Source organism: Akebia trifoliata, chromosome 10 (genome assembly GCF_017979445.1).
Source record: "Akebia trifoliata isolate Shusen 1 chromosome 10, ASM1797944v1, whole genome shotgun sequence".
Taxonomy (NCBI): domain Eukaryota; kingdom Viridiplantae; phylum Streptophyta; class Magnoliopsida; order Ranunculales; family Lardizabalaceae; genus Akebia; species Akebia trifoliata.
Window position 1 is genome coordinate 12122247 of NC_141384.1, and position 7449 is coordinate 12129695.

Genomic DNA, 7449 nt, shown 5'->3' on the forward strand with positions numbered 1-7449 from the left:
TTATTTTCACTGAAGATGAATTTGTGCCTGGAGGAACGGGGCACGTCGAGCCACTAAACATCATGGTCATATGCAAGGGCATGATGGTTGCCAGGGTGCTGATTGATAATGGCTCAGCGCTTAATGTTTGTCCACTTGAAACCTTCCGGAAGCTCAACGCTGATTGGTCTCATGTGAAGCCCAACAACAAGGTCGTCCGAGGCTTTGACAGCTCAAGAAGAGACTCCTTGGGAGAGGTGGATTTACCCATCACAATAGGCCCGTGCACCTTCGAAGTAACATTTGAAGTCATGGAAATACCGACAACCTTCAATTTATTACTGGGCAGGCCATGGATCCACATAGCAGGGGCAGTACCTTCTTCTCTACACCAGAGAGTCAAATTCATCATGGGACAGAGAATGATATCCGTTTTGGCAGAAAACTTGATCCCGGCCGGCAGAGCTCCGGACGTGCCATTTATTGATATAGAGATGACGAAGGACAAGGCACTCTACCATTCGTACCAATTCGCGGCTGTCAATCACATCGAGAAGGGGAAGGAGAAGGTAAGAGCAAAGCTATCAAGAGCAAACCTTATGATTGGTCGGATCATGAAGAGGGCAGGTTATCGACCCAAGCAGGGGTTGGGACCAGGAGGAAGAGGAAGAGCTACACCGGTCGAAGCAAGAAAGGATACTCATTATTTTGGTCTGGGGTTTAGGCCCACAAAGAAGGATATAGCAGAAATGAAAGAAAAGAAGAAAGAACTTCGACTAGCAAGAAAGCAAAATCGGGAATCGAATGTCTGGAACCTCGGCCGAGTCCCTCACATTAGCGTTAGCTTCTCAAAGTCTCATATCAGACCCGACAACCTATCGGAACCACCATTGGCAAAAAGGGCAAAAACGGTAAAAATCGCACCACTGCACTTTCAAGAAGACTCAGTTGTTGAGTCCCAACCATCCTTCGTAGAAGGCATTGATGTTCTATTCAATGGGGATTCCAACGAAAGTCTATCCGAGACCGTTTTAAAATCCACCAACGTGGAAATCACTACCGACCAAAAGGAAGACTCACCCTTTTCAACGGGCATTGACTGGGCATCAGTCGTCATCCCACCAAGCTTGGGAGGGACCATGCCCCAATCTGACAAAAATCAATCGGAGATCATGGTTATCTCCGAACCACCGACCAAATCACCCAACACATCACTTTCACATCTCATCCGCCCCCTCAGAGAAGGGGAAGTTTTGAACAATTGGGAGGAATTCCCATTGACCCTTGAGGCTGTTGAGGCCTCCAAAAAAAAATGCCGTTAAATGAATCTAGTTTGCCCGAGGATCATAACGAGCCCTCGTCCTCGGGTAAAGACTGTTTTGAGGGCTCCCTATCTTTATTAACGAATTCGCATGATTGTTCTTCTTATTTCAGGTATTCGAAAAGTAACAAAAAAATAAATATTCCTCAAAAAGTAAAAAAATCAAAAATTTCTCAAAAGTCAAAAAAATCAAAAAACGTTCAAAATTACAAAAAAATAGATATTTTCCAAAAGTCAAAAAAAGAGTTTTCAAGGGATATGTCTCAATCAAATGAGTACCCAGATAAAACAGAATTTGAAAGGGACGAGTATGATTTCGATCTTGAACTCGACTTTGACCTCATGGGGATCGAAGAAGAGTCTGAGGACGAAATGGAGTACCCGCCTAAAGAAATCAAAGACTTGGTAGAACGTCACGAGAAAGGTGTTCAGCCAAACATTGAGGATACAGATTCAATCAATCTTGGTACCGAAGAGGACCCACGAATTGTCAAGATCGGAACCTTATTAACGTCACGACAAAAGGAAGAAATGATCAAACTCTTACAAGATTATCAAGATGTCTTTGCATGGTCGTACAGGGATATGCCGGGATTGGACACAGATCTTGTCGTGCACAAGCTACCAATTGCCTCCGGAAGTAAGCCGATTAAGCAGAAGTTGAGAAGATTAAAGCCAGAATGGACTCTCAAGGTCAAGGACGAAGTCATGAAACAGTTCGAAGCCGGATTTCTTGCAGTCTCTACGTACCCTGAGTGGTTGGCTAATGTCGTCCCAGTACCCAAGAAAGATGGGAAGGTACGCATGTGTGTTGACTATCGGGACCTAAACAAGGCCAGTCCTAAGGATGATTTCCCACTTCCACACATCGACACTCTAGTCGATAGTACAGCAGGGCATGGCATGTTCTCGTTCATGGACGGCTTTTCAGGCTATAACCAAATAAAAATGGCGGAAGAAGACCAGGAAAAGACTGCATTTATCACGCCATGGGGTACTTTTCACTACAAAGTCATGCCATTCGGGCTGAAGAACGCAGGGGCGACTTACCAACGGGCAATGACCGCACTATTCCACGATATGATCCACAAGGAAATGGGAAGTCTACGTAGACGACATGATTGCTAAATCCAGCATTGAAGAAGATCATCTGGTGGTAAATCTAAAGAAGTTGTTCGACAGGCTGAGGAAATACAGTTTAAGGCTAAATCCTGCAAAATGTGTATTCGGGGCAACATCGGGCAAACTACTGGGTTTCATCGTCAGCAGAAGAGGCATCGAGATAGATCCGGCAAAAACCAAGTATATCCTCGAGATGAAAGCACCCGTTTCAGAGAGAGATGTTCGGGCATTCTTGGGAAGAATACAGTATATTAGCCGTTTCATTGCACAGCTTACGCCTATCTGTGAGCCAGTCTTCAAACTACTCAGGAAAGACACACCGAAGAAATGGAACAAGGACTGTCAGGAAGCGTTCGACAAGATTAAGCAATATCTGCTCAATCCACCAGTCCTAGTCCCTCCTACTCTAGGGCGACCTTTGCTGATGTACATCTCGGTACAAGAAACGTCAATGGGGTGTGTGCTAGGGCAACACGATGAATCAGGACGGAAAGAACAAGCCATTTACTATCTCAGCAAGAAATTTACCGAGTATGAAGCAAAATATTCAACACTTGAGAAGACTTGCTGCGCATTAGTCTGGGCATCTCAACGACTACGCCACTATCTGCTTAGTTACTCAACTATGCTTATTGCTAGAATGGACCCCCTGAAGTATCTTTTCGAGAGAAACCAGCATTAACAGGTCGCACTGCAAAATGGCAACTATTGTTATCTGAGTTTGACATCACCTATGTCACTCAAAAAGCCATCAAAGGGCAAGCAATCGCCGACCACCTAGCCGAGCACCCGTTGCCTGACTACGAGCCATTAAAGACGAACTTTCCTGACGAAGCCATACTGATCACTGAGGTTGAAGACGATAATGATGAACCAGGCTGGAAAATGTACTTCGACGGAGCAGCCAATCAGAAAGGAAACGGAATAGGGGCAGTTCTGATCAAGCCAGGTGGATCCCACGTGCCAATCGCAATCAGACTAAAATTTCAATGTTCCAACAATGAGGCTGAATACGAAGCATGCATAGCAGGGTTGAAGGCAGCACTGGATCTCGAGGTAGATGAAATCGATGTTTTCGGAGATTCAAGCTTAGTAGTCTATCAGACGACTGGAGAATGGAAGACCCGAGAGCAAAGACTGGTCCCTTACCACGAATATCTGGAAGAACTAAGCTCACGCTTCGATAGGATTTCATTCACGTACATGCCGAGAGCTAAGAATCAGTTTGCAGATGCACTAGCTACACTGGCCTCTATGATCAACATCTCGGAAGACTTAATCATCGACCCTATTGAGATTGGAATTCAAGATGAGCCAGCCTATTGCTTACCCGTTGAAGTAGAAGAATCTGAAGAAAAGCCATGGTATTCTGACATCAAGGCATATCTTGAAGATCGAACACTCCCCTCAGACGCAACGCCAAATGATAGAAGGACCATTCAGAATAGCAGGACAATTTTTCTTGAGCAACGGTATTCTGTACAAGAAGTCGCACCATGAGATCTTACTTAGGTGTGTGGCAGAAACAGAAGCGAAACGACTAATTAAGACTGTACATGGAGGAGTCTGCGGACCTCACATGAATGGTCATATGCTTGCTAAGAAGATCATGAGGATGGGATACTATTGGTCGACAATGGAGAGTGATTGCTATCAGTATGTCCGCAAATGCCATCTATGCCAAATATATGCCAACAAAATCAATGCCCCACCTTCAGAATTACATAATATGACCACTCCTTGGCCCTTCTCACTCTGGGGCATGGATGTCATTGGGCAGATCTCGCCAAAAGCTGCAAACGGGCATCGTTTCATCCTTGTTGCTATCGATTACTTTACCAAGTGGATAGAAACGGCTTCATATGCCAATGTCACCAAAAGCAATGTCTTGAAGTTTGTCAAGAATAACATCATCTGCCGGTATGGACTTCCTAGCGGATTGGTAACTAACAATGCTAAAAACTTCAAGAACAAGGACATGATCAAAATGTGCGAAGACTTCCAGATCACTCATCACAACTCTGTACCCTACAGACCTAAAATGAATGGAACAGTCGAGGCAGCCAACAAGAACATCAAGAAAATAATCGAGAAGATGGCAGTTACATACAAAGATTGGCACGACATGTTGCCCTTTGCACTACACGCCTACCGTACTTCGTTCAGAACTTCGACGGGGGCAACTCCGTATTCATGGTCTACGGAATGGAAGCAGTCTTACCCGTAGAGGTTGAGATTCCCTCCCTCCGAATCTTAAAAGAAGCAGAGCTAGATGAGACTGAATGGATTCAAGCTCGGTTTGATCAGCTGAATCTGATTGAAGAGAAACGCCTTGCAGCCATTTGTCATGGACAGATCTATCAACGACGAATAGCTCGTGCCTATAACAAGAAAGTTAAGCCTAGGATTTCTCGCCAGGAGACCTGGTCTTAAAGAAGATTCTACCAATTCAAGAAGACGCCAGAGGAAAGTTCAGACCAAACTATGAGGGACCATTCATCGTACAGAAGGTAATGACAGGAGGAGCTCTGATTCTCACAGAAATGGACGGACAAGTCTTCCCGCAACCGATCAATGCTGACACTGTTAAGAAATATTACGCCTAAGACCTGACCCTGAGATGACGAAAGGCCATTTTTGTTATCCCAAACAAACCATCACACACCTAGTCAACCCTTTTGAGCCATCACGTTCATTTCTTAACCTAAGACTGGGGTAAGTCAACAACTACAAAAAAAAAAAAAAAAAGAAAGAAGAAAGAAATAGAAAAATCAAAAGCATCAAAAGTACTCCTGGCCCGCATGAGGATAAACTGTGAACGGAAAATACAAAAAAAAATCAAAAAAAAAAAGAAAGTCAAAAACTCGAACACTTGATCTTGGCTCGACCCAAATCTCCAGCCTAAACAAGTTCGAGAGACGCTGGGAGGAGACATAGATCACTTTTCCGAAACAAAAATAGACGAACCCCATGTTTATTCCACTTTAGATAAACTAAGACCCAGACCTTAACCTTTTTGTAACCTTTCTACCATAAGCCTAAGCCAACGTTTCGTCCTACTTAAAGTCCTTTTTGATCAGGAAATGTTCTAGGGCAACATAACGACAGTGGCAACACCAATGATCTTGCAACTTGGTCCGGACCTCAAAGTCTTGTCAGTCGTTGGAAGACTCGAGAGGGGAATCCAGATCGGATATTCAAAAAAAAAAGAGTACCCCTACAAGAGTAGAGTCGTCGATCTTGCAGCTCAACTTAAGTCACCAAGCCACAAAGACACAGAGACTCCGAGCAGAATTGTAATGAAAAATCTAAAAAAATACAAGCATGGTCTGAAAGGGCATAGTGAAAACCTGAAAGGGCGCTATGAGTAAAAGAATCAGACTATGGCAAGATCAAAGCCACCAGCACGATGAAAATCCCAAAAAGGACGTCGATGCGTAAAAATGTGGAAACCGGGTCTGATGAAAACCGTAATTGGCATCAGGGGCAATAAAGGTTAAAAAAAAAAAAAAAAAAAAAAAACTCCTGGCCCGCAAGAGTATAAACTGTGAACGGCAAAATCTTTCCAAAATCCCGAGACCCAAAATAGTCTTCCAATACCAGGGCACTGGGAATGACTCTAAAGGAATCAAAAGAGTAATTGACGTTTATATCTCTCTGTGATTGGCAAAAAATACCAAGATCGTCGCAACCAAAGGTTTTACAAACTTTGAATTTATCGTACTCATTTGATAAAGATATTTCATAAAATTTCAAAAAAGAAAAAACTACTATTTTGGCCGATGATGAAGATTCTAGGACTTATTCAAACTTCAAGTTTTCAAAGCATTAGATACACCTGAGGCCAAAGTTAAGTACAAAACCTATTTTCTTTCAACATTTTGTAATGAAATCAATCAAACATCATGAAAAAAGAGTCAAACGTTCCTACAAAGCACGGAGCCGGGCAGCCCGACTCATCATCAATTTTTCAGCCTGACTCATCATCACGACTCACTAGACAAGACGCGAAGGCATCGAAGAAGGGACCGCAGGCAAGCCCCTCCTAAGATCACTCCCGGGCCTACTGAGGTAGATAAACCATTGATCATCGAACTTACAGTTGCAGCAATGGAAGAGTTTATAAGAATGACCTAACTAGGGAAACCCTTATGGATGCGTGGCCTTAACGATGCTTATGAGATTCTAAGTGAAGATGAGTACATACAAACATTCCCGAGGGGAATTGGACCAAAACTATTTGGATTGAAATCAGAAGCTTCTCGAGAAACTGTCGTTGTTATCATGAATCACATTAACCTTGTTGAGATCCTTATGGATGTGAATCAGTGGTCCACCGTGTTTTCTAACATTGTTTCAAAAGCAACAACTCTTGAAGTCGTATCAATAGGCGTAGCAGAAAACTACAATGGAGCCCTTCAAGTGATGACAGCAGAATTTCAAGTCCCTTCACCTCTGGTTCTGACTCGATGAGAAAGTTTCTTTGTAAGGTATTGTAAACAACATGTCAAGGGGATTTGGACGGTGGTCGATGTTTCCTTGGATCATTTGTGTCCTAGCCCGATATCGAGATGTCGAAGAAGGCCATCAGGTTGTTTAATCCAAGAAATGCCAAATGGTTACTCCAAGGTTATATGGGTCGAACACGTAGAAGTGGATGATAAAGCAGTTCATAGTATATATAAAACACTGGTTAACTCCAGCCTTGGTTTGGCGCAAAGCGTTGGGTTGCTACCCTAGATCAACAAGGTGAACGCCTTGCAAATGTTATGGCTAGTAACATGCCCGCTGGAGATGTTGGTGTGATCACAAGTCAAGAAGGGCGAAAGAATACGTTGAAGTTAGCTGAAAGAATGGTAATGAGTTTTTGTTCTGGTATAAGTGCTTCTACTGCTCACACATGGACAACATTATCGGGAAGTGGCGCTGAAGATGTAAGGGCCATGATTGGAAAAAGCAAAGATGATCTCAGCAGGCCTCCTGGTATTGTGCTAAGTGCATGGCTTCCAGTCCCACCAAAGAGAGTT